The sequence below is a fragment of the Psammomys obesus genome, unplaced genomic scaffold (genome assembly GCF_907164565.1).
Source record: "Psammomys obesus unplaced genomic scaffold, mPsaObe1.curated_primary_1811, whole genome shotgun sequence".
Taxonomy (NCBI): Eukaryota; Metazoa; Chordata; class Mammalia; order Rodentia; family Muridae; genus Psammomys; species Psammomys obesus.
In genome coordinates, this window is record NW_026596234.1 from 4,460,502 (window position 1) to 4,487,742 (window position 27,241).

Here is a 27,241-nt window from a genome sequence, read left to right on the forward strand (position 1 = left end):
GCCCTGCCCCGGGGGTGGGAGCGCTCCGCCCTCTCTGGGGTATTTCCCGGGGTGCCCTGTTTCCCTTTTCCTAAGTGTGTTCAGGCTCTGGGGCGGGCGTCCTGACCCAAAAAAAGCTTCAAAAACTTGGCCTTAGAGCCGAAAACCACGACTGGGGTCCAGGCAATTGTGAACTTCTGGTAGGATTGCCAAGCAGGCAGCATGTGGCTCTTGCAGAGCCTAGTCCTGCGCGGGGGTGGAGGGAAAGTGGAAGACGACTGCCTCTGCAGGCCAGGCACGCTCCACTGCAGGCGGCTGGCGCTGCTGAGATAGCTTTCATTTTTATTTTTTTAACTGTGAAGAAAAAAAAAAAAAGTATCCGAAAAACAACCTGGCCTATTTTTTCTTTTTTAAAAAGGAACAACAACAAGAAAAATAAACCCTTGAGCTCCAGGCCTTGCAGTCCTCGCTGCAGGCAGTCGGGGGTCATTGGGCACCCACCCTTAGGCACCACAGTCTGCAGCAGTCAATACAGTGTTGTGCATGTCAAGTGGCAAAGTTCCCTGTAAACTTGAAGACCCCCCTCCTCAGTCCCCCTCGCTGCAGAGGAACTTTCTGTTGTGGCTATGCCCTCGCTCTGTCGAGCTGGGGCTTCGGGCTGCCTCCCGGTCTCTGGAACCCCGCATCCCTGACTTGCTGCTACCCTGGCTTGGCTTGGGGAGGATTCGCCTACGGCCCCCCAGCGCTGCAGCTGCCACATCCCTAGAGCAGAGCGGCCCAGGAGGTCGGGTCACCAACAAGCCTGGGTGACAGACCTGCATCTGCAGCGCGGGTTCAAGGGGTGTATTGTCCGCAATGTTGGCCTCAGCTCTGAGGTCTGATTGGGACCAGCTTGGCCACACTTGGGGGTCTCCTGCTTCTCCCGGGTGCCAGCCAAGGGGAGCTCGGCACCCTGGCGAGGCAGGCGTGGGAGCTGCGTAGGGTCAGGCACGGGAGCCCTGGGTGCTTTTCCTCTTAAGGGCGCGTGTTCGTGTTCCTCTACACTCGTATGAAAAATATCTTTAAAGCACATAACACCATGAATGCATGTAAGAATCGAGGCGCCGGCGAGCAGCAGTGCTCGCTGATGCCGAGAACGGCAAGGACCGGCTTCGGCTGCGGAGCTCTTGGCGGACAGCGGCGCCCACTCCCTTCAGTGGCCGAGGATCAGCGGGGGCTGCTCGGGGGGACAACAAACGGCCCAGGCCCCGCTGGAGCGGTAAAACCGTGCACTCGGCTGCTCCAAAACCACAGGCCCGGGTGCGAAAAAGCAAGGAACCCTGTGTAGACCCCGGGGGTTATTTTTTTGCAGTGAGGGAAGAGTTCCGGCAGCCCACCCCTTTGGTGAGAGCTGATCCCAGTCACGTGGCAAAGCCCCCTCCTCCACTTCCTCCTCCTCTCAGTGCAGACGCCGTTAGTAAACAACCGCCAGAGCCGGTCTCCCGCAGGAACATTGGATTAGAGCTGTGGGCCTATTCTCCTCCATTCTCTAGAGCACACCTCCTCCCCTCCTTGCAAAGCAGGGGCTTGTTTACTTCTGGCTAGAACCTGATCTCCCTCCTACGCTGGACGGCTGTGTTTTAGTCATCTTTGTACCCACTGCCATCTCATCTGGCTTGTAACAAGCTCTGAATAAATGGTTTTTAAATATGTGCACGAATACTGTAGACCTGAAATTAAGTTCCCAAATGCTCTGACCTCCATCCAGCGTCTCTAAAGCCTTTAGAGCCTTCTTTTAATGTATATATATTATACATATATAATATATATGTGTAGTTTACATAATTTTTGCAACCTGTGCCCTATCCACCTCTCCAGGATTATTGTGAAGATCAAATGCAGGCACTTTGTAAACTGCCAGATCCCGGAAAAATATTACATGGAATGGTAATTTGTTCGTTTTCTGCATTCAGGAAGCTTAGCAGAATAATTCTTGGTGTTGTGTTCCAGCCCATGATGAAGACCCTTCCTGGTGAATCTTAAATATTTATTGTAGGACATTTAGGAAACCAACCAAGCCTGCATCTCTTTGAGAGAAATGAACAGTATTCGCACATATGAATAATAGAACAAGAATCTTATTTTCTTATTCTCAAAATAGGCACCTCAAGCAACTCCAGAGCCCAGGAACAGGGAGATGAAGAATCCAGGAGCTGAGCACAGGAGCCAGAAGGCAGCCTGGAGCAGCTGAGTCCTAGCCTCGTGGAGATGCAGGGTTCTGTGCATGAAACAGTGTTAAGAGCTGGGAAGAAGGCATGTTTCCCTGCCTGTCTGTGGTCATGTCCACATAGGCTCTGACCCATGGGGGGGGGGGGAGGCAAGGTAATCATTATATGCCAATGTTCTTAGCTGTTCAATTTTTCTATCAAGTAGCTTCAGAAATATTTTTTAAAGCATCCCCTCTTGGCCAAGTATGTGTTATTCTGAAACTGAAATCTAGGTTGATGGTTTTCTGCTTTAAAGGCTTTCACTGTGACTCACTCTTGGCCTGGGGTAGGATTCTGAAATACTCCCCCAGCTTACAGAGCCTCCGTGTCCTGTTTCTTGGGCTTCAGAGCCACTCTCTAATGTTTTGCCAATGGGTCCAAGAAGTCCCTTTTGGGAAGAAGTGTTCCATTGTCTCTTTGTCATCCTAATCAGTGCCGAGGGGAGCCATAAACAAGGACTTTCACTGTAAAGCCCGGCTGCCAGAAGGAGCAGGCTATTAAGAACAGGTTAGTGGTTTGACAAGATGGGTTCGAAGCATTGTGAGACTCACACAGCCGTTAGGGAAGAAGTTTAAAGGATATGTGGCCAGGAAAGCCTTTAATCCCAGCTCAACACAGCGAGCATGATGGGACTCTGTTTTTGCAGCAGTCTGGCCATCTGAAAGCACTGGTGGGTTCCACACTCTCAGAGAGGAAGGCATAGTTATGGGAACTGAACATCCTCCAAGCACATGTTGGAGATTCTTGTTTAACGGTTTGGGAATCCAGATGTGTCTGTAATGTTCCCTCATAGGAAGGGATTTTAGCTAGTCCCAATGGACACCATTGGATTTTTGACCTTTTAAAAGGGCAGGTGGTCCTTCTCTTACCCAGATGAGCAGCAAACATTCCCAAGCCTCAAGAATAGCTCACTTGCACAGATCTGCTAGGACAGGCAGACACAGGAAACAGCAGCTTTGTATTCTGTCCACCTAAACTGTTCCTCACCGCCCCACGGGTTTCTGACCCCAGAAAGCATCTCAGCTCTGCCTTCAGCTCTGATGCTCATTTCAAAGCACAGAATGGCAAAAGGCATCGGTTTTGTTTCATGCAGACTCCATTAGCTTTCTGACAATTCAGTTCTATAAGCATTTCTCAAATCCTACTGGTGGCAGGGGCTAGCTGTTGGTCAAAGGGGACCCAACAGACCCAAACTCTTGCCCTCAAGGGATTTGCCTCTCCACTTCAGGTGCCCAAATTCTAACTTTTCCAACAGCAGCGTGACGACCACACGTCTCGTCCCATTCATCCATCCTCTGCAGTGCAGCCGCTGTGACCTTTCCCTTACAGAGCGCAAATCTGATCATGTCACTGCCTGATCGAGGCCCCGAGACAGCTCCCTCTGGCCACAGCAGCCTCTTCAACCAGGCTCTGCATGAAGCAGGAGCTTCCTTGGCTTGGCTATCACTAATGCTAAGTAGAAGACAGTCTCCTCTTGGTTGGCAGAAAAATTAAGCTAATGGATGGACTGGTCTCCATCTTAAGTGTTTTCTCTGCTCATTTTCTCTTAAAGTGTCGGTCCCTGCTATTACATTGCTTTATTAGAATATAGTGTGGGGGTTGATATGACTTATCCCAGGAGTGTTCATTTCATCACAGTCTTTCCTGCTATCGGGCTTGCAGGGTCTCCATTCTGTCCCTCAGCAGAGAACTCCTGGGAAGGAGGGCCAGCTTCCAAAGCCCTTTCTAACTGTCCACACAGTGGAAGCTGCCACCATTCCAAGGCTTCATTTAAGCGCTTCTTCTCTGCAGGTCTGGGCTTTTCCTAATCTGCTTGGGAATCACTTTCTTCCAGACTGAGCGCTCCCTACAGTCTGGGGCAATAAGTGTCTGTGGAATGCATGGAAAGGTAGGTGTTTGGGAGGATGGATTCCTGAATGGAAAGATGAGAGTGAATGCACTAAGTACCTGAAAACCTCCATAAAGACAAGATACCAAGTGGCTGATGGGAACAAAGGGAATGAAAGTCCTCGATCCGCATCCAGGGTGGTTCTTCAACCTGGCTTCCTCCAGGTTGCCTAAGCATTTGCTGTCCCTTATTTCTGGGTCTTTCTAGAAACAACCTCTTTGGACAACCCAGGTCTACTCAATGTAAAGCCACCATCTTACTGTATCCAAGTTGTGAGGAGTGGACTCTCTCTCTTCAAGAGCCCACTTGGTCAACCTCAGGATACACATGACATTGAACACCCCCAGCTTTTGGCCTTCGTGGCCAACCAAGGGGCCTCTTTGGAGCAGCACACAGCATTAAAGCATATCTGCATTTCTTTTGCTGGGATGATGTTAACACATGTGGCCTCAAATAAATCAGCTCCCATCATAACCATCGCCCTTGGCAGGCACATGAAGCTGCTGTGCCAAGATGGGGCTCATCAGTATGACTCACTCCTTGTGATATAAAGGAAATCATTGTGTTTTCATACTGACAGGTATTGAGACAGAGCCAGCTTGTCAATTTCTAGTTTTGGGCACTTTTGTTTTTATAACCACTGGCCTGCGCTGGTAATTTGTGTGGTGTGCAAGTGCAGGGCTAGGTGCTAGCTTTCTCCCTGATGCCACTTTGTCACCAGAAGCTCCTCATTAGCTATGCAGCCATGTGTGGGTCAGCACTCTTTTGGTTGCAAATGACAGAACTCAAATCAAACTGGCTTAAGTTTAAAAGCAAGTTCTGTTGGCTCAAGTAAATAAAAACCCTAGGCACAGCAGGATCTAGAGGGTGAACAGTGTGTTCATTCTCAATTCCTCTGTCTTGGTTTTCATTCTCAGGCCAGCCCTCCCCGAGAGGTGACAAATTGGTGTCTAGAAAGCTCTGTACTCGTGTCCTATAATATCACAACCCCAGCAGGAAGCAGGGCACTTGTCTTCTCGATGGTTTTAACAAAAGTCTTAACAGTTGACTCTCATTGACAAGTCCTGGGTCATATCCTTAGCCCTAAACCCTAAACCAGTAGAAAATAGTGATCAACCCCCTTTGTCAATCTTATGCCCTCTTGAAGACTTAGAAAGGTAAAGGGGCCGGGGTTAGACTCCATCAACTAGTGAGTTATAACCGAAACTGTGTCCAGTATTCAGGTGCAACAGATTTCTGTCCTTAGTCAGTTTCCTATCCACTGTGGGGTCTACATGTTGCTGTCTTCTCTTCCCAGACTTACTGCTGATCCTCCTTCCCCTTTAGACTATTTCTCTGGTTCAGCCTTATGTTTTATCCCATTACCTTTCATCTAGGTTCATTTCAGGAGCATCTGCCCCTGGACCATCTCCATTACCTCATCACCCTTCATTTTCTCTCTGTTGTCTGGTTCCAGCTGCACGGAGCTTCTGAACATCCTGCGGATGCAGCCTCAGCTTCTGGGTTCTCTCTAGAATGCACACTGTCTCCCCCAGTCCTGGTCTGAAGGAGGGGTCCCATGATGCTCTTACCAGCCTTGCTGGTTCTGACAACATCTGGCATACCACCCATGACCAGAGTTCAAAGATATTATGTCTAAATGACCAAGCACCTGTCTGCCCCTCCGTCTTTTCCCACAGACTCTGCACTGATCCAGTCCTCTTTAGTCTGGGAAATCTCAGCAATAACTAATCTAGCTGGACTCCATTCCTTTAGCGCTGGCTCCACTGTGGGATGTTTCCAAAATCATCTCCTGTAAGATCCCTCTGTCCACATGTCTCCACTGATATTTCTGCGTCATCTTCCTTCTGCCTGTAGAGGAAATGAATTCAGACTGCCTTAATAAGCCAGAAGTGTTTCTGCCCTCCCTACCACACCCACTTCCAATCTCTCCACATTGCTGTTTCTGTCCATTTTAGATTTGATATACTCTACCATGAATGCCTGTCTCCACACCATTCTCCTCTGCAAAATTTCTAATCACCTTTCAAGTTAGAACTCTGATGTCAACAAGAAAATGCTCTCCTCCTTCATCCCCACCACAGCTAAGAATTCAGCCACTTCTCTGAGCACAAACACTGTGGTTACACATGGCTTATAGAACACAATGGACCATCTTGTATTGTGTTGTCTACTCCGCTGGATTTGGAAGGAGCGGAGGATAGGCCCTGTCTGGCTTTCTTCTGAACTGTGCTTCCTCCAGGCAGTGAGTAATGGATTCTCTGAGGGCCTCCTACCTGTCAGCAAGCAACATCTCTAAGCCACAAGGAAACTCTGTGTTAATGAGAAAGTTGTAGGAACCTGGGTAGTGATTTTGTGTCTTTCACCGGTATATCTCCTCCTTCTGAAAGGCTGACTCATCCTCAGCTGGTAGTCGAAATCAATGTTCACCTCTAGGTTGGGTTGTCTGGAAAAGACACATATCACCAGCTCCATCTTTTTTTTTTCCGTCCTCAATTTCAGTTCTAAACCAAGTTCAGGGTTTCCTTTGGCCATATCAGTCGTGACATCCAGCTGTCACCAAGATGGGATGGTAAATTCACTTCATGCCTTTTGATGGAAGTAAAGATCATTGGAGCAGGACTCCTATCAAATTACTTCTGAAAATGTATCCAGACTCCAGGTTCTGAGTGAATTCCATTCACTCTGGGCACACTGTTTTTTTTTTTTTCTCTGCTCCTCCTCCTCTTCCTCCTCTTCTCCTGAAGCATGGGTGATCTCAAGAGCTAGGAATGGAAGGTACATACAATGTGCATTTTCAGAAGGAAGGAGGGTGACTTCAACCAACTTCACCTCTGTGGCTAGGATATGAGTCTCAAGCTTGTACTGTGTAGTGTTTTTGGAAGGGCCAGCATGGGCGTTCTCTGTGTGACTTGTACCCACTGCTGTGACAGCAGGACGGTCACTTTCTGCATTTCCTTGGTGCCCCAGGGACAACATCCAGCACTCAGTATTGGAATCTGACCCAACCAGTGGAAGAACCAATTGCTCTATTGAAATATCGAACGAACAGTTTCCATAAGCCCTGCTTGTAGTATCACAGAGGCGGTTACACTCTCCAAGAACACACAGTCTAGCTCGGGGACACAAAGCCGACAGACGGGAAACAATTAGTGGGCAATGGAGCTTGGAAAAATATGCTGAAGTGACTACACAGGCAGCAGCAGTGGGGGAAGGATGAGATGTATTTCAGCGAAATCTTTTTTGACAGAGCAGGTGAAGGAAAATCCAAATGTGAGTGATGGGAAAGGGCTTCTGGAAGGGGAGTGTGCTACCAGCAGGGACACTGGTGGAGCTGGTGTAGCAGGTCTCAGAACCAATGGAAGGGTACTGATAAGCCTGGAAGCTGAGGGTGGATGTTAGTCACTGAAGTCAGCTCTTCATTGAACTCACAGAGCTGTTGAGTTCCTACTGTGTATTGACTATCATAAATGGTGCTAGGACACAGGAAGGACAGACACATCAATCCTTTATAGTAAAGGTAACTCATTAAGGTTCAAGATGCTCAAAGGAAAGGAGAACCATTCCATTCTGCAGAGAAGTTCCATAGGACACAGGAAATAAACAACTAAATAGGTTCAGGAACTCCCTGAAACTGACCAGATGCCAGGCTCTTCCTTCCCCAAGTGTATATAACATCAAGGTCTGTAAGGAGACCCTCTCAGACACGCTTAGATGCTGAGGTGAGGCTCAGCTGGACCAAGCTGCTTGGAAGAAGTTGAGGCCAGCAAAGCTGCCTGGAAGAGGTCAGACCAACAGAGCTGCCTGAAAGCAATACTCTCTGACCTATTGAACTGCCTACAGGTTTGTGCAGTGAGCTCCAGGGTCTCAGCTTTCATGCTGGGTTGACCTTTGGCGATGCAGCTGACACTGAGTCATTTCTGCTCCTGTAAATCACCCCTCACACATATTCTTGTAAGTAACCCCAATAAAATCCATTCGTTCTCCAAGTTAGACTTGGGTGGTCTCCTTATTTGGTCTGTTGTGAGCTCCCTGTCTGGGGTGAGTAGATGTTTGTTAACATCCCCCAGAAATCCTGTCACCTAGCAGGTATGCACTGTGAACCTGGAAGCTAAAGGAGAGAGGCCAACCTGTGTGAGTCACCTTTGTATTGCTATGACAAAATGGCTGAAAAGAGTCAACTTGAAGGAAGACATGTTTATTTTCAGGGAGGTCAGGACATGGTCATTTGGCACTGTCTTTCAGGACCTGTACTGAAGAGAACATCATGGGAGGGAGTGTGCCCTGAAGGAGACTCCTGACCTCGTGGTGGCCAGAAAGTAGACAGAGCAAGAGGAAGGACTAGACCTCAATACTCCACACAAGAGCATACCTTCAGTGACCTCACTTCTACTAGGCTTCACATCCTAGAGAATCCACCATCTTTCAGTAGCACCACAAAATGCAGATCAAGGTTTTGGTTTGTGGACCGTATTAAAACTTAACTTTTAATGGTTTTTATGGGCTTCCTGGGAGAGAGAACATTTCTATTTTGTCCTGTGGAGCACCAGAAGTCAGCCGTGTGTGAAAGGTGCAGAAACACAATCTAGGATGCCCAAGACAAATCTGTTGTTTATCCTTGTGGGAATGGAAACTTTCTGAGTGTCCAACAAAAACTAGCAAGATAAGTTAACTAATATCCATCTCTATGGAACCCAGTGCAGCTAGCAAAATAAAGTGGATCTGTGTGTGTCTATTTGGAAAGAGCTCTGGGACAGTATTAAAAGAAGAAAACCCAGGCAGGCAAGATGACTCAGTCAATGCAGGCATGGTGGCACTAGCCTGAGCACCTGGGTTCAACCTCCAAAACTCACATGTTAGAAGGAGGTCAACAATTCCTGAAGGTTGACCTCTGACCTTCACATACACCCTCCCAAGTAAATACATGTAAAAAAAATTTTTTTAAAAGAAAAAGGTTATGAAAACCCAAGATACAGAATTTCATGTGAAAAAATCAGAACTGTATATTTGACTGTATATTTGTCCAAGTGAGATAATAGCTGTTCCGGAGAAAAAACCTGAGCAACATGTGCAGGCATGAGCTCAACTCAGCCTCAGTGTGAACTGCCTCCAAGGATGTGTTATAAGACGCTGGGATTTTTAAAGGTGGGTGAGGCTCAGGCTCTGGATAAAGGGTACAGTCCCACAGGCCTGCAGATGTTGGAGGTGGGGGCCTGGGAGGTGGCAGCAGAAACTGAACCACCCAGAGGCTGATATACCTATCTCTGGGGGTCATAGAGGAGCCCAAAGCTGTTTCTCACTCCATCAATCAGGGCTGCTGCAGACCTGTGATGATGGCTGGGGAATGTGTTCCCTTGGCTAATGCAACTGCATTTCTCGGAATTCTCTTCCTGGTATGATTAGAGTTCAATGGGTCACCAGGGACACTTACAAGAGACATGGAAAGAAGGGGAGGTGGTGGCCATTTTTGTAACTGACAAGCATTGTGTGGAGGACTCCTCTGGCCTAAAAGCAACGTGCAACCCAACAACACCCGTGTCTGTGTACTGACTCCTGGCCAAGTGTGCACGCCTCAGATGTTCAGCCCACAGTCAGGAACAAAGGTAACAGCTCTGTCGTGCTGGTCTCTGCCCAGGTGGCTCACCCTCCTCTCTTCTTCAAATCTGCCTTCCTCCCAGTGGCCTGTGCTATGGATCTCAGGTATCCACAGCAGTCCAGAGACACATTCTTAAACAGGTTCCCTAGCCAGTTTCCAGAACTGGCCAGGCAGTCTCTATAAACCCTAGCACATTCATTATACACAGCTCTTATTTCTGCTTTCCTGGCAGACACACCCATCATGGCCCAGGCCCGGCTCCCAACTCGCAGAAGATGAACAAGAACTGAGTAGCCCTGCCTTGCAATCTCTTTCGAAGGGGAGGAACCAGAAAGCAAGCAGCCAATAATGATACCTCTGAGAGGAATGAGTGCCAACAGAAAGCAGAGTGTCCTGTTGTAGAGTGGGATAGTTCAAGAGATCTTTCTGAGCACACACAATCAGGAGGGAAGCAGGGTGTGGCTGTGCAAAGGCCACCAGGACAGAAGGCACTTTGAGGGGGAGGCTATGTAGTGGCATGGGCGGGGTGTCTTCGAGGAACAGGAAGGAGTCTAGAAGGCTAGAGCAGAATGGGAGGGAGGGTGTCAGCCGGGGGGGGGGGGGGGGCTGGGAACCTGAAGCTGGCTCGCTTTTGTTGGGCTTGGAAAGACACAGGAGGGAGCTTGGATCTTACTCTGAAAGCATGCCTGAGGGAAGGCATCTTTCAAACTGGGCCAGAAAAGCCACACAGATTTCCCTTTGAAGAGTGAGGGTAAAATAGTATCTGTCTCTGTCTTTCTCTTCCCCGGATGTGTTAGAGAGAGAAGATAGGAGTTGAGTTTGGGCTTCACTTAAAGACTTCTCGCCCACCCCTGTTAGGACCAGGCTCCTTGTTGTCCTGTTCAGAATCCCATCTTTCCATGGGGAGCAGACTTCCTCCTGAAAAGGAGCTCTTTTCAGTTAAAAGTTTTTCCCTCTGATAAAAGTACCATGTGAATCTGGGTAATTTGTGTGGCTTGCCATGTTATTTTCCTAGTACTTTCTAAACTGTGGTAACTGAGCAGGGAGGAGTCATCCCGAGTGTAGGCAGCACCATCTGTAAGGCTGGGGTCCCAGACTGAATGTCACAGCAACACCCAAACACTTTGATCTTTGAGGCAGTCTCCTGCCCTGCAATGCCTGAGGTCAAAGGAAAGACAGGGGAGAATCAATGCTGAGCAATCCTATTGGGAACAGTGTTTCCTATTGGAAACCAGTGCAGGGTTTGGAGTCCTGCAGCCATCTTCCCAGGTCACAGCCTGCCTCTTCTAGCTCCTGCTCAAGCCTCCTGGCTGATTTCTCTTTAACTGATTTAGAATATGATGGTGCATACTGATTATCAACTTGGAAGGATCTAGAATCATCGAAGAGCCAAGCCACCAGCTATATCTCTGGGATAGTTTCTAAGCTGGGGTAATGAGGAGGGAAGACCCATCCTGCGTGTGGGCAGCACCACCCTGCAGGCTACGGTCCTACAATGAGAAGAAAGCAAGCTGATGCTGGCATTCGCCTCTCTCTGCTTCCTGAATTCAGATAAAATGCCATTCAGTGTTGTGGCTGTGACTTCCCACCATGATGGTCTTGCTTGAACATTGACTCCGATCAAGACCTTCTTCCCTTAAGTTGCTTTGGTCATCCATTCTGTCACAGCAGTGAGAAATGTAGCTAATACACAGAAATAATGCATGTACCCAACAAATACCTAGATTGTATGGTCCAGGGAAAAGAAGCTATTTGCCCAGAGTCACACAGTAGCTTGGGAACAGTGTGAACTCAAAGTCAAGCTTTGGAAAGCTGAGAGCAGCCCTGAACACATCTCAGAGAATTATCTTATTATCGTTCCTTGCCCTTTTGAAAACCAGTGTCTCACTGCTTAGCTGACTGGACACTGATCTCTTCTCTTTATCATCATCATCATCACCACCACTATCTTGTCAAAATCTCTCAACGTAGCCCAGGTTAGCTTCAAACTCACAATCCTCATGCCTTAGTCTCCTCCAAGGACCACATCTAGCTAACTAATTGTTATTATTTTTCACTTTGGGGTAAAATCACTTAGTCCTAGAGTAGTTCAAAAGTGGAGGTAGGTTGGAAGGAACGACACACTCAGTGGAAGAACTTGAGCCCACTGGGCAGACAAATGTCTGTACCTAACACTGGACAGTTGATCAACAGGTAGCCTATGGCCACATGTAGATACTGGCTGTGCTTTCTTCTTCCTGGTTCTTTCCAGGCAGGAACCTCCACCCTTAGGACACCTTCCCAGGCCAGTGGCTGATGGAAGAATTCCTTCGCAAGTTACATTAGTAACTTCTGACATTACTAGATTCATGGATCATCTCTGCAAAAGTACCAAAATGAAATCAGATCACCTCCCCCATCCTTGGCAGGCCACCACCAAGCCCCTGAGCTTTCCCTGGCCTTGTTTAGTTTATCTGCAAACAAGCTATCTAGCACTGTCCACCCCACCTCCATCCTGGACACACTGGGTGAGAACAGGGGGCAGTAGCACTTTCCCAGGGAAAATCAGGGTATTGTTAGCAGCAGACCCCAGCTGCTGAAAAGAACAGCGAGCCCCACAATGAGCTGCAAGCACAGATTTTCTTATCTCCCCTCTGGCACCATGGAGAGCTGTGAGATTGTGTGTGCGTAATTCATTTCTGTTCTGTCCTTACTCAGAGCAAGGGCTGGGTAAATATTTGTTGAGTGAATGAAGGAATAAATGAATAGTCAACGGATGGCTGAACCTCCTGAGAGATAAAAGCAGTCCTCACTGTGAGGATAAAGCCACCGCCCAACCGAGTGTCACAGGAGGCCACTGTGGGCTCCACATCTGACATGACTGGCTTACCTGGGGACCCAGATTGTTAAGACAACAAGGGGGGTGGCATGCAGCAGGCAGTTGTCACATCTCAAAGTGACCTCATGAGCCGGCATATGGAGGACACACAGGTGGGCTCAGAAAAAAGTGTGCTGTGATGTAGGGGGCTGCTCCTGATAGATAGGGCAACCCAGGTGAACAGACCTTAATCTTAGGGATATTTTGAGGAATCAGGTGGATCTGGGATAACAAGAGAGTTATGAACACAATCAAATTATTTGCCACTTGGAAGCCAAGCCCCCACCCACCAAAACTGGAGTGTAAAGAAAGGATCTTCTTTTGAGTTGAAGTTGGATTGCTGAAGGCCAGCATGACATCGGGGAGAGATGGAAAGCAACCATCTTGGTGTCTCTGCTTGTCTCCCACTGGCTTCTTTAGGCCTAGCCAGCACAGTGTTAGGCATGTGTTAATGGTATCAGAACCAATGATAGTTTAGTTTTCAAAGCAGGAGGCCCCGGCAGACCATTTTCACAGGGGTAGGGTAATGGAGGCGCCAACCTGGAGGTGATCTCAGATCTTCTTTGCCACAGCAACTTGGTATTTTCAGATGACAGGCAAATGGGTTGTGGTACAAGTTGATGAAAAACATCCCAGGATCTTGGTTTATGGTAAAAACAAACAAACAAAAAACAACACACATGTCTCTGGGAAGCTGTCTAACAGTGCCCGTCCCTGTCAGGTACTATCTTTATAACTGTTCTGCACCCCTAATGAATCATTTCTGTGAACCCTCTTCTACTGTCTCATTTTCAGGTGAAAGAAGTAGCTTCAAAGAATTCTTGTGGACATCCTGAGGTTATCCCCTCACTTCTCAGTGACGTCATTTGGAGAACTACTTGTGTTGCTCACAGTGGTCTTACGTAATAGCCCATACAGGTGGGAAGTCAATCAAAGCATTCAGACCCTCTTACAGAGCAGCTGCTGGAGAAACATGGACAGCAAGGCACAAAGCCCCTGTCTCAAGCACACAGTAGACATGGAAGAAGGATGCTCAAAAAAAGACTCTAGAGAAAGTGGTGTTGAGTTAGAGACCAAGAAACTTTCCAGTGAATTGAGTTTTGCAGGGAGAGGAAACAGTAAAGGAAGGGGATATAAAACAAAAAATATCTGGCAGAGGTCAGAGGGTGAGAGGCCAGTGAGACCACTGATAAAGGACTTGCCTGTAGTAAGTATAAACTGACTAGTGCCAGTTCATACAGGTGTGGAGATCAGAGGGCAACTTGTGGTCAGTTCTCTCCTTCCACCATGTGGGTCCCAGGCATCAGTCTCAAGTTTTCAGCTTGGCAGCAAGCACCTTTACCCACCGAGCTGCCTCTGAGAGGCCTTGACCTCTGCTTTTGAAATGCTCATAGCCCTGAGGAGGACAGAAGCAAGAACTTGGGCCTTCTCAGCTGCGGTGTTCTGGGATGGACTTATTTTTTTCAGAGCTTGGCTGGCAGGCTCCCAATGTGCTGGGAGGTCTCCTTCCCACACCCGTGTGATCGGCTGCCCACACTGCTTCTCCAGATGGAAAGACAGCAAAGCCAGAAGATTCTACAGAGCATCGAGACCTGTGCGAGCCACATATGAAGGCCAGCAAAGAAGACTCGGCAGGGACTTCTTACCTTCTCCATCCTCCTTCCTCCCATCTCCTCAACCATTTTGATGTGTATGTTGTCACTGACTGACATATTGTCAAGTGGTTTTATTCTCCCCTCAACTGAAATGATGGCAGGAATACTGTGTACTCTCTTTCCACTCAATTTTGTTTTTAAGGTATACCAGGCTACACACGGAGGAATAAAAAAGGAAGTTTAGGTAAAGAAGGAAGGGTCCAAGGCAGAAAATAGCACTGTGCCTTTGAGAACATTTTCTTCCCATAGATCCTTTGGCCAGTTTGTGCCATGAGTAAGTTTGACTATTTCTAGAGCCCAAGGAAATTCAGTGAGGGACGCCTGGGGAATAGGCAGGCCAGGAAAGTATCTCCGTAGTTCAAGATGTCCCACACCAGGGCCAGATGGCTTCTGAAACCACAGCAGCATTCCAGCCCTTGTCTATTAGATCCCCAAAGCATAATCCACACATATTACCATCCCAAAGGCTCCAGATGTTGCAGATGTACCATGGGGCAAAATCACCCAGCTGACAACCAGAATGTGCTGTTGCTAGCAGCTTCCTGAAACTCTTGTTATCTCAAGGCTGGAAGCACTTCCACACTGCCGGGCCATGTCACTCAGACCACTGACCTAAAAGCTCACTATAAGGTAGTGAGACCTATATAGTGAGCTCACTATAAGGCCTATAGTGAGTATATATATATATATATATATATATGGCCTATATAGTGAGCTCATTATAAGGCCTCCTTTGATCACCTGGAAAGCTAGTGACAGCAGGAAGACACTCTGGAAATATATGGCTCTGAGTCTCCTGTGGATGCTGTGCAGGGGAAGGAGGTAGAGACTTCAGGAGAGAGACAGGGCTTCTGGAAGCTCCCAACATCAGGTTCTACCAAGGACAAGTTTAGAGAAGGTCCTCTGGGAGACCACCCTGTGACTGTTCACTTGGAGAGAAGGAAAGAATTCACAGTAACCAGAGGAGTCCTGGCCAACAAGCAGTCAAGTAAATCAAGCCCACATGTGTGCATTGGCGGGCAGGGAACTTTCCATTCTGAGAAGAAAGCTGAAACTCTGCACATTCTGACACATGAAGGAGGGCTTTGTACCACTAGCTATGGGCACACGTCCAGGGGCCTGGGATTCACCTTCTCCTGTTCTGCTGTATGATGGTTAATTTGTCAACTTGACAAAATCTAAACTCACTTGGAGGAGAATCTCAGCGAGGGGTTGTCTGGATTAGCTTGGACCATGGGCATGTCTAGAGGGAGGTTGTCCTAATTATGTTCATTGAAGTGGGAAGATCTGCCCACTGTGGGTGACACAATTCCCTGAGTTTCAGTCTTGGACTGTATTATAAAAAGGTAAAAAGTGAGCTGAGCACAGTAAGCATTCCTCCGTTTCTCTTTGCTCTTGATGCGATGGGATCCTCCTGCCTTGATTTCCCTGCAGTTGTGGACTGTTACCTGGAACCATGGGCTAAAATAAACCCTTTCTCTCATAAGTTGCTTTTGTCAGAGGACTTTAATGGTGACAAAAATGAAACTAGAGCAAAGATTGGTATGGAGAAAGGGCATGGCTCTGATAAACCAGGCCATGTGGTTTTTAAGCTCTTGGAGTTGGAGGGAGGGAGGAATGACAGAGGCAGCTGCAATCAACAGGAAGAAAGCTCAGCACCAGTGTGGAGGAACTCCCTGTACTTCCTGGGATGATGTGAAGACATTTTTCTCAAGGTCAGCACACAAGGTGAATGTGGCTGTTTTTCAAGAGGGCAGGGATGCATTTTAGTCTGGCAACAGAACTTATCAATGCCGTAGCATTGTCTGCATGGTGCCAGGTTTTAAGGCAAAGATGAAAGATTGAGGGGATTTGTGGAGCTCAGCCAAGGCTGGGTACTATCTGGTAGGGTTGGAGTCCTTGCAAAGAAGCTCCCAAAAGCCACTGTGTGAAGCTGTGAAGGTGAAGAGACCCAGGAAACTGGAGTTGCCAGGACTAGAGATGGCTGATCTTTAAAAGAGAAGTTGTGTGTGCGGTGGCAGAGCTGGGGTGGGGCTTTCTAAGTCCTGTGGAACCTAGAAGTCTATGTTATATGCCCAAGATGCTGGATATGGTGCCACAAGGGTCATGTTTCCTTGTTGGGTTTTGGTTTTGTTCACCGTCTTGTTCACTGGTAATGCCCTGATACTTCCTGCCTTAGTCAGTGTTCCATTTCTGTGAAGAAACACCAGGACCACAACAATTCTTATGAAAGAAAGCATTTAATTGGGGTTTGTTTACAGCTTCAGAGGTTTAGTCTATTATGATGACATATGGAAGCATGGTGGCACACAGACAGACATGGTACTGGAGAAGGAGCTCAGAGTTCTCCATCCAGATCTACAGGCAGGAAAAGAGCGAGCCAGAGTCTGGCTTAGGCTTCTGAAAACCTCAAAGCCTACTCACCAGTGACACACTTCTTTCAACAAGACCACACTTCCTAATACTTTCAAATAGTGGTACTTCCTGGTGATCTCAAATTTAGATCTATGAGGCAATGGGACTCATTCTCATTCAAACCACCACCCTTCCTTTTTGGAATAGAATTTTTTTTCCTTTACCATTATCTGATAGGTGTGTATGACCTATTTGTTTACATTTATAAAAGCTCACAGTGAAGAAACTTTGGACTTTTCAAAAAAAATTAGAATTGTTACTTATTGGGACTTTAAAGGTTGGACTATATTTATATTATGAAAAAGAACCATGAAGAACTGAGGACAAGATGTGGAATTATGACTTAAAATGCTATGGTATGCCTGTGTATCACATTGGCAAATGGTTGTTAGGTTGTGGTAGTTAGCTTTAGTTATCAACTTGACACAATCTAGAATCACCTAGGAAGAAAATCTCAGTGAGAGATTGTCTAGAGCAGGTTGGCTTATGGTCATATCTGTGGTTACAGTTAATTGCCTTAACTGAAGTGGGAAGTTCTGCTCATTGTGAGTGGCACCATTCCCTGGGTTTGAGGATAAAATGAGGAACAAGTGACCTGGGCATAGACATCCGTGAATTAGCTTCCGGGGTTATGTATGGATATGATGTGACTAGAAGCTTCAATGTCCTCTTGTCTTGACATCCCTGAAATGGTGGACTGCAACCTGGAACTGTGAGCTGACGTGAACTTTCTTCCTTATGTTACTTTTCCTCAGGGAGTTTTGCCATGGCAACAGAAACTAAACATGCTGGGAGGCCAGCAAGGTCTCCAGGAAAAGGTTCGCTGAGTCTAAAAGAGAAAAAAGTACGGTTAAGGGCAAACCTGAGTGATGGAGTGCTTGCCTTCAAAGCACAGAGACCTGAGGTCAACCCCTCCCTGGGGTAAGGAAAGGGTGGGCTGATTTACACCCATAAGCCCAGGCTGAGACAGGAGATTTGCCCCATGTTTGGGAGCTGGATACTCAGCTCCAGCCCCCCCTGGGCTACAAAAGCTGCGTGTGCAGAGATGCACATGTTACTCCAGCACCTAGGAGATGAAGGCAGGAGAGGAGCCTGTGCTGGTCCGAGTGAGCATGACCCTCCTCAGACACATATGTTTGAATGCTTGGGCCCAGTTGGTAGAATTTTTTAGAATCAGAGGTATTGCCTTGTTGGAGAATGTGTGTCACTGGGGTGTGTATGGGGGGCCAGGGAAGGGGGGTTGCAGCTTCAAAAGCCTCCTGACATCCCCAGTGCACTCGCAGCTTCCTGTTGCAGTTCAAGATGTGAACTCTCAGCTGCTGCTTTAGTCGCCTCTGTCCTTCAGCTACCTCTCCTCCACCATCATGGACACACTCTGGAACCCTGAGTCCCAGATGAATTCTCTCTTCTATAAGTTGTCTTGGTAACGGTGTCCTGTCAGAGCAACAAAAAGTAACTAAGGTCAAGCTTAAGGTCAGCCTTGGCTAAATAGGAACTTTGAGGTCAGCCTAGGCTACTTAAAACCCTCTCTCAAACCCCACCTGTAAAAGAAAGTTTCTTTCCTGGGCAGAGCCACAGCAGCCCCCAGCCCCTGGTGTCATGCACACAAAGTAATTTCCTGTGCTCAGATTTGTGCGATGGTTGGCCTTCCTCTGAGTGCCATCTCATCTGTCATGGAGCAGTCACATGCTTCCACGCACCTCCATTCTCTTTTTTCTCTCTCCTCACCTAGGTTGGAGAACCAGTCAAATAACAAATATTTCTAAGAGCCCATCATACATGTGCCACTGGGTTAGGGTTTGGGGAGGAGAACCAGCTGTCTCTAGGAAGGATGACCCCCCCCTCCGCCCATGCTTGCCAGTCATTGCTATCAGTTGTCACACATCTCTAATGGAAGATCCCTCAGCCTGAGGATGCTGGTACAGGAAGCCCCAACTCCTCAGAGGCACTGCTCACCTCTCTAAAGGCAGGCATGAGAGACTTCTGGGAAGTGGCGAAGGGCCTTCCTTTCTAGGGCATTTGTCCTCAGCTAAACAACAAATCAGAAAGCCTGTTCCTCCCAGGGGGCCAACCAGGTATTCCTGCTATCCAGACACTGAGACCTCAAGAATGTCTCTGAAAGGCTGAACATGGTGACGCGTGCCTTGATCCCAGCATTTGAGAGGCAGAGGCAGGCTGATCTCTGTGAGTCTACAGAGTGAGTTCCAGGTCTACACAGAGAGACTCTGTCTCAAAAATCAACAACAATAACAACAAATATACAGTAAACAAATAAAAAATAAAACCAAATGTCTCTGGAGCTAGCCAAGTTGCCCTACCGTTACACACATTGCTCATTCTGCCTGGATCGTTATTCCTTAGTGTCCAGGTCCCAGCCTGATGGCTGCTTCCTCAGAGATCCCTCCAGCCATGTTCACAGTAGATCTCCTCAGGAGATACTGGCACCTCATCTCTTCATGTTTATCTCTTCTAAGGCACGAACTGGCCCGGTCTGCTTGCCTTCCTGACACCGCATTTAGCAGCTGCATAGAAGTGTCTGCAGACTGGAGGATGGATGAGGCTCTGATGGTTTTCTAGAAGGCTGGTGGTAAGCAAGCCTCTCATTCCCACCGCCTATGAAAACCAGCGTTCTGTGGAGCGCTGTGTAATACTGGTCCTAGCTCTCACCTCTTCCCCAAGGAAAGCTGCAGGGTGAACTGTGTCTCCTGTGCAAGCTTATGTCGCTGTTGAATCTGGCTTCCGCACCATGCCCACACATCCACCCTGGGCGCTCAGGTGAGCAGTGTAGTCAAGCATGGGCTGGCTACCATGGAACTGTGAGCCTTAGAAGCAACTGAGAAACCATACTCTTTGGATGTGAACAGCAGAGTTGGGAATGCACACATGGCCACAGTCACCTCTCATCCAGAAGTATAAAGTCTGGGTGTGTGGCTGCATTCAAAGCCTCCCTTCTGCCTCTTCTAATCTCTGGTGGCTCTTGGCAATTTTTGACCGGTGGATGCATTACTCTAGTCTCTGTTCTGTTGTCACATGACTCTGTTTTAAACCCTCCTCTTTTCTCCAGTGGTCCCCCTTTATTGGATTTTGGAGCTCCCCAACTCCAAGATAATCTGAAGATCCTTAATTAACTACATCTGCAAAGAACCTATTTCCAAATAAGGTTATTATATTGTTAACTTTCCTCCTTACGATGACAAAACACCTGACAAAACAACTTACGAAAGGTTGGTTTCCATTCATAGTTGAAGGGTGCAGTCTCTCTCAATGAAGCAGGCTTGGCAGCAGGATGTGAGGTAGCTGGTCACATTCCACCCACCATTATGAAGCAGAGAGAGAGACAGAAAGAGAGGAGACAGAGACAAAGAGACACACAGAGAGAGAACTGATACTCTTCTTGCTTTCTCCTTTTTATGCAGTCAGGAACCCCAGCCCATGGAGGTGTGCTGGCTGTAGTCAGGGCGAGTCTTCCTGCCTCAGTTAAATCTTTCTGGAAACACTGTCATAATAAGAGTGGGCCTCCAAGGAGGTTCTTAGTGCCATCAAGTTGACAAGGAAGATGGGCCATCATAGCCGCCTGTGAGGTTCTGTTGCGCTGACACTGACTTCATCCTGACTGGGATAAGCCCCTCCCTGAATGTCTGCCCATAGCTTTGGGTTTCCAGAACAGCCACACATTATTTTTTTTTCTTTCAGGGCCAGATTGAGGTGAGGTCACCTTGGAGTCTCTCACCATCAGCCGTGCTTCTACTTCATTTTTCATGTATATGTGTGTTTTTAAAATCTGTTTTATTTCCTAAACGTCTCACCAGGGCCAAGATAATGTCTTTAGGTTTTTGTAATACTCACTACTGGCTGACAGAGGATCCATTGTCCCTGGCCGGTGGCCCTTGGGGAGATGTAGGTTTCTTTCCTTCTGGGGCCTGGGGCTGGTCTCAGCTGCCCCCAAATCAGGCTTTGGCTGAGAAGTGGGCTCTGGAATGGACCCCGGGAGAGTCATAAACCTCGGGCAGGAGTGAGGCATGGTTTGAATGCTCTCATTTGAATGGGATGATCTGCAGCCTAGGAGAGATCAGCGTCTCCTCTACTTACAGGGTCTAGCTGACTGCAAGAAAGCTCCACAATGGGGTTTCTCTAAAGCTCTCCATCCTGGCGGGGACACAATGACTCTCATGCCCACCTGTGCTCTGATGCATTTCAGGCTCTACACTCATGGGGAGCCTACAAGGGAGCACACCTGTAAAGGGAAAAAAAATCCCTTAATATCAGGAGAGTGGCTGGGGCCTTGGGGTACAAAAGGAATCAGGAAATGGCAAGGAGTTCAGTTCAGAAAGGTCTGGCAGGAAGGCATCTCCTGCCCTCTTCCAGAACCTCCCTAGCTCAGGCCATTTCTTCTGGGGGAATCATGACAGCTCTCATCTGCTCCCCTTGTACCTCATTCTTCACGAAGGAAGCAGGAGCCTCTGCAGGCAGGTAAGGAACCACACAACCAATGGCCCATCTATGGCTGGAGTGACTGCAGCCTCCATCCCATAAACAGGCTGGGTGCTACACAGATACTCAGCCTGCTGCAAGCCTTTTCCATCCTTGGGCTGGAGAAATGAATTGCTGAGTCACAAACGTCTGCCAGCTACACTGGACATGGGCTTCTCAGAGGCACTGCTCCAGACTAGCAAAGCCCTGCCCCCGCTCCACTCCCGTTCTGACTCATAGACACCCCCTCCATCCTTTACTTCTGTGGGAGAGATTTCAATCCACAAACCCTCTGTACTTTGAAAGCCACACACTATAGTGGAGATCAAAACAATTGCCTTCACCTAGGCTGGGAGGTCTGTGACAGGCGCTTTGAAGCAGACAGCTTGCCTCGTGGGGAACAAAGGTGTCCAGCAGTCGAGAACAGGACCAGAGCCTGGTGTCTGCAGAAGCACAATGTCTGGCACCCAGGGATGCTCAGTCATGGGAGCTAGTTAGATGGCTCAGTGGATGAAGGTTCTTGCTGCCCAGTGATGCAAGCTTGATGGCCTGAGTTCAATTTCTGAAAGTAGAAGGACAGATTGACTAAATAAAGTTGCCCTCACACCTCCACACACAGGCCATGGTCTGTATCCCACTCCCATAATAATCATTAATAAAAATTTTTAAACAGGGCTGGAGAGATGGATCAATGTTAAGAGTGCTTACTGATCTTGCAGAGGACCCAAGTTAGGTTCCTAGAGCCCATGTCATATAGCTTACAACTATGTGTAACTCCAGTTCAAAGGGATGGCTTTTTCTGAATTCTGAGGGCACCCACTCTCTCTCTCTCAAAAACAAAATAAATTTAAAAAAATCTAAACAGTAGTGAAACCCCCACAGATACTCAGTCATGCTCAGACAAACCAGAGGCAGTGTTCCTGAGGATACCAGTGCAGATGGCCCTTTTGTGGGCCCTGTCCGTCCCAGACCTGTGTTCAGCATCCTGCATGCAAATGCAGTCTATCAGGGGGTAGACAGACCCTCCCTTGGTGAAGAGACCACGAATCTTCAGGGACTGGGCACAGGACACAGAGAGGAGTGGACCTTTGCCTGGCCTTCTAGAAGTTCCCGTTGAGTCAGAAAGACAAGCTGTCGAAAGCCCCACTGCTGATAAGGGTTAAACAGCCGCTCGATACAACGTTGGAAGAGATAGTCAAGGCAGCACCTGATTAATTGCCCAGGGAATCGCTGGCATGATAAATGTTTTAGGAACTCCAAGGAGGGAGCCATTTCTCCAAGTCAAGCAGAACCGACAGACGCCACGGGGGTAATTGTGCCCTTTTGAAGAGACCCATGGGGCTGCTGTCTGCAGGAGGTCATTGTCCCAAGGTGGAGACGGAAAAGAGCCCTTCTAAATTTTTTTTATTTTTATTTTTTTTAATTCTTTTAAGGAAATGTCTCATGCTCAGTTGGCTACTCTTTGCTCACCTCTCCCCACACATTTTAGGAATCAAGAGCTAGCAAAAGCTCAGTATTCATTTCCTCTTTAGCTAGTTATAGCTCTAATTTGCATCTCCTCTCTAGAAAGTGGTGTTGGGATTCAGTGTTTACAGTATGGACCCAAAAAATAAAGATGCCACAGTGAGCCCTGAAAGCAGCTGGGGTATCTCTCTCTTGGAAAATGGTTCCATGTCACATTACAAAATATACCTTTCTCAAGAGAGTAGTAAGACTGACGAGTGTTTGGATTTTGCCCTAAAATATCAGGAGGTTAAAGTAGAGATACTTTTCTGAAGCTCTCAGGCCCTGGGTTGAATTTGCTCCGGATATCTTTTGAGCAAACAGCCCTTTCATCATGGCCTGAACCATGAACCAATTCACAGATGCCCAAGGCTTTATCTCATCAAATCTCAATCTCACTGCTGAGTCTGAGGCTGTCTGACTGGCTAGAAACTCCAGGCCTGGATGGGAAGATGTCACATTTTCAGATAGTGGGGGTTGGAGGGGGCGTGGGGGATCAACGCGAGCAAATGCAAACAGCCCTTCATGGGCTGTGATGGGCAGGTGCAGCTGCCTCCCAGCCCAGTGGGGCCAGCTCCAGGCTCTCCTGTCCCTGGCAGCAGGAAAGCAGATGGCTCATGATGGATCACAGGGTTGTCATCTGAAGGGGGGGAGGGTTAGCTGAAGGGTGGTGTCACAGCTGGGGAGGGGGCTTCTGAGTTCGGAGAGGCCCGGAGAGAAGCAATAAGTTAGAGGCTGGATTTGCCACGTGGTTCTCTCTCTCTCTCTCTCTCTCTCTCTCTCTCTCTCTCTCCACCCTTTCTTTTGTTGCCCAAAGCTAAGAAACTTGAACCCCTATGAAAAATAGAACATCTGAGAAAACAAGGCCTTCAGAGCAACTAGATCATGCCACCAACAGCCAGTCCTGAACTGAGACAGTCTTAGATGGCTACTGTGAGATTTTGCTAGGAATCCTCCCGTGGAGTTAAGAGCCATGCTTTGGGGTCAGAACTGGTGACAGGTCCTACAGACCCACACCCCTGAGCTAGAGCAGTAATGCCTATTCTCTCAGTTTCCTCCCTTGTAAATGGTGCTGCTGTAAGGATAGATACAAACAGCGCACACCAAGGCTGAGAGGTGCATTTTCCTGGGCAAGCACAGGCAGGTGGGAAAGAGCAGGGGAAGCCCTTCCTACCCTGGGAGTTCTTGTTGCAATAGCAGGGGAGGAGCCAGCATAGATCCAGGGTCCAGGGTTGCAGGAGGTTGAGGTGAGCAACAACAGGAGCTGTTGTGGAGCCCATGGACCGTGGTCAAGCCAAGGAAGTGGTAGCCATTTCCAGGAAAAATACAGTGACAAAGTCTTGGAGGCAGCAACACTCCTATGTTTATAGGACAGTCAGAGTATCAGCCAATGGGAGACAGAGCAAGAGAGGAAGGGGATTAGGAAGTCTATTTTATTTTAAATTAAAAACAAGTTCCATATGTTGATCCCCAAGGAAGGCAGCCTTGGCATTGAAGGAGCTGGCAGTCATTTGAAGATGGGCTGTCTTGGGAGTAGGCCTTATAGAAGCTATGTCATCAAATATTTCATCATTGTTTGAGCTTTTGGGGGAAACAATATCTCATGAGCTCCCCCCCGGCATACAATACTACCAGGTCAGGAAGCTGGAATGAAGTGGGAGGAGACAATTCTTCCAGAGACCCTGGAGTCTCTGCCCAGGATTCTCCCTGCCACTCCTGTGACTGGGGTGTTCCCAGAAGCAAGACCAAGAGCAGCCATTCCACCACCCTTGAAGCTATCCCACTGTCACCACTGATAAGGCTGCTTTTCCCAGAGACTCTTGTCATTGTCTCTGCTACCATGATGGAGTCCACCCTTAGATTCCTGACCTCTGAAGCCCATCCAAACCGAAGCAACCCATATCGCCTTCCAGCTGAGGTTCCTATAGGATATTGCCAGGTCCACTAGTCCTGCATACACCGAAGCATCACACAGCTCATAAAAAGATGACACAAAGCACACACTAAGTTCAGGCCAGGCATGGTGCCACATGCTCAAAAGATGTCTCAGGTCACTTCCGTGAACATAGGTCTCCCCTTCAGTGAATCAGGAAACAGGACCCAATAGTAGAAGAGGATCATTACAGTTAATCTTGGTTGTCAGCTCTGGGCTTGTCTGTGAGGGAATATAAAGATGTGGCTGGTTGAAGGTGGAAGACCCATCCTAATTGTGGACACTACTATCTCGTGGACTGGGGTCCTGGACTGGATAAAAAGGAGCAAGCAAGCTGAGAAGCAGTGTTCTTCTCCCTCTGCTTCCTGACTGCAGACACATGACCAGCTACTTCAAGCTCCTGGCACCATGGCCTTCCCGTCGTGATGGACTGAACCCTGAACTGTGAGCTGGAGTGAACTCTTCTTTCTTTAAGTTGCTTTTGTTAGCTGTTTTATCACAGCAGTGAGAAAAGCAACTTATTAGGGCTTGATTAAGAAAATGGGGCACTTGAACCCAGGTCTTCACCATCTCATTATCTTTTTCTAAAGTCTCACAGCCTTTAAAAATCCTAATGCTTTAAAAGCTCAATGTCTCTTTAAAACACTAAAATCCCTTAACAGTAGTTCCCGTAAAATTAAAAAAAAAAAAAAAAAAACTGTACATGTTCTTATTTAAAAAGAGAAGAATCAGGGCATGGAAAGAATCTGATCAGAGCCAAATCAAACTTCAGCAGTATAAACCCAGATCCTGCAGCTCCATGTCCAGTATCTGGAACTAACTCATGATTTTCTGGCTGAAAAAGGCTTAGGGAGTCCCATGCTCTCAGCTCTGCTACCCACAACATACACAGCTTCTCCCAGTGTGGACTCTCTCCACACCACACTTGCTATCATCCTTGGTGGACTTCCCTCAGTACTGACATTTCCAATATCCTGGGATCTCTGTTGCAAATGAGACTACACCTTCACCAATGGGCCCTCTGACCTCTCCACATGGTGGCCAGCCCCACCTTCTATTGAGAACTCCTTCAATTCTGCAGTTTTCATGTCTTCAAAACGAGTGCCACATGGGGACTCTTGCCAAATTAGGCTGACAGCTTGAGAAGTAGCCTTGGTCCCTCTGGACAGCAACTTCTGTGTACTGACCTGGAGCAAATACTTTCCTGATGTCCCAGTGAAGCACAAAAGGTTTCATTTTAGTGGTGTATATCTCTTGTCGATCACAACCATTTCTTCAGACCCAGGTGATCAGCCCACACAAATTTTAAACCCAAAACATCATACAAAGAGGCTGTATCCCAACTCTGGATCTTAGCTTCTGTATGAAACCTCACCAGCCAGGTCTACACCAGGTGTATTTCTCTAGGCTTTAATGACTTCTAAGCTCCCACAATTATGGCCTGTTAAGATCTGAGAGGACTTTCAGCCTAAAGTCTCAAATGCTTCCAAAATCCTCCAATTTAATAGTCCAAAGGCACAGAAAGCCACATTACAGCCACACCCCACTTCCTTACTACCTCTTTCTGTGCTAATTTTTTGCTGTTTTTTTTTTATTAAAAACAAAAATGAAACAAATAACAACAAGACCACTCTCACCAAAAGTAACTTGGTTTTTGGTGACAAGTCACCAAAAAACCAATGACAAGTCACAGCTTGTCATTGAGGGAAGTTGGGGCAGAAACTCTAGTAGGGACTTGGAGGAAGGAATCACACACACACAAACAACAACAACAACAACAACAACAAAACCATTGCTTTCAGGCATACTCCCAGGCTCAAATTTAGCTAGTTTTCTTACTACGTGCCTAGGGATTGTACCACCCACAGTAGGCTGGCCCTTTTCATTTACTCACCATCAAGACAACCCCTCACAGAAGGGCGCACATGCCAACTCAACTTTGGCAATTTCTCAACAGAGACTACCTTCTCAGGTGACTCTAGGCTGTCAAGTTGACAGTTAAAGCTAAGGAGGACACCTAAGGAGTCCTAAAAGATCTTGCTTTCCACCAGTGCCTCTAATGCACTGTGGACATCTAGTCCATTTCCATATCTTGGCTCATTCTCATGCTAACTTGGTTTTTCCTGCTGGACTCTTGGCCTTGCTTGAAGAACTTCTAGGGATATGTCTGAGGGAGCTGGTAGTCCAGCCTACAGTAATAAAGAGATTACCAGTCACAGACATCCTATCACCTCTGTACACTGTCTTAAGTCTCCCCAGCCCATGCCAAGGACTCTTGTAGAACTCAGTTTCTTACACTAAGGTCATGAAACTGAAAGTGATGTTCACACACACTCTCTCTCTCTCACACACACACACACAAATGGCACCAGTAAAATGTTTTTAAATATGCAACAGCCAAGTTACTTCAAAATGAAATATGTCATGAATCTAAGGTGGTTTTTGCAGTGTTCACCCATATTGCACCATGCAACATCACTGAAATCTTGGTTCTGACCAGCTTTATAATATATTTTCATCACATTATCCAATGAAATCCATCAGCTCTGATTCTAGACTGTTGTAAAATGGAGTGGCTTGTTGGGAGTGGGTTGTATTATGAGAGAGAGAGAAAGAGAGAAAGAAAGAGAGAGAGAGAGAGAGGAGAATCAGCCTTGGATGTCATTCCTCAAGAAATATCCATGCTGTTTTTGAGGCAG

The 27,241-nt window shown here is 47.5% G+C and overlaps 1 long non-coding RNA gene across 1 annotated transcript; it reads right to left on the reverse strand.

The window, feature by feature from the left end:
- Nucleotides 1–16,773: 16,773 nt before the first annotated feature.
- On the reverse strand, nt 16,774–20,813 carry LOC129668283 (uncharacterized). Its single transcript, XR_008718889.1, has 4 exons — nt 20,726–20,813; nt 20,483–20,608; nt 19,856–19,933; nt 16,774–18,070 (listed from the first exon to the last, which is right to left on the reverse strand). It is a non-coding gene; the product is annotated as an uncharacterized LOC129668283 (long non-coding RNA).
- Between the last annotated feature and the right edge of the window lie 6,428 nt (nt 20,814–27,241).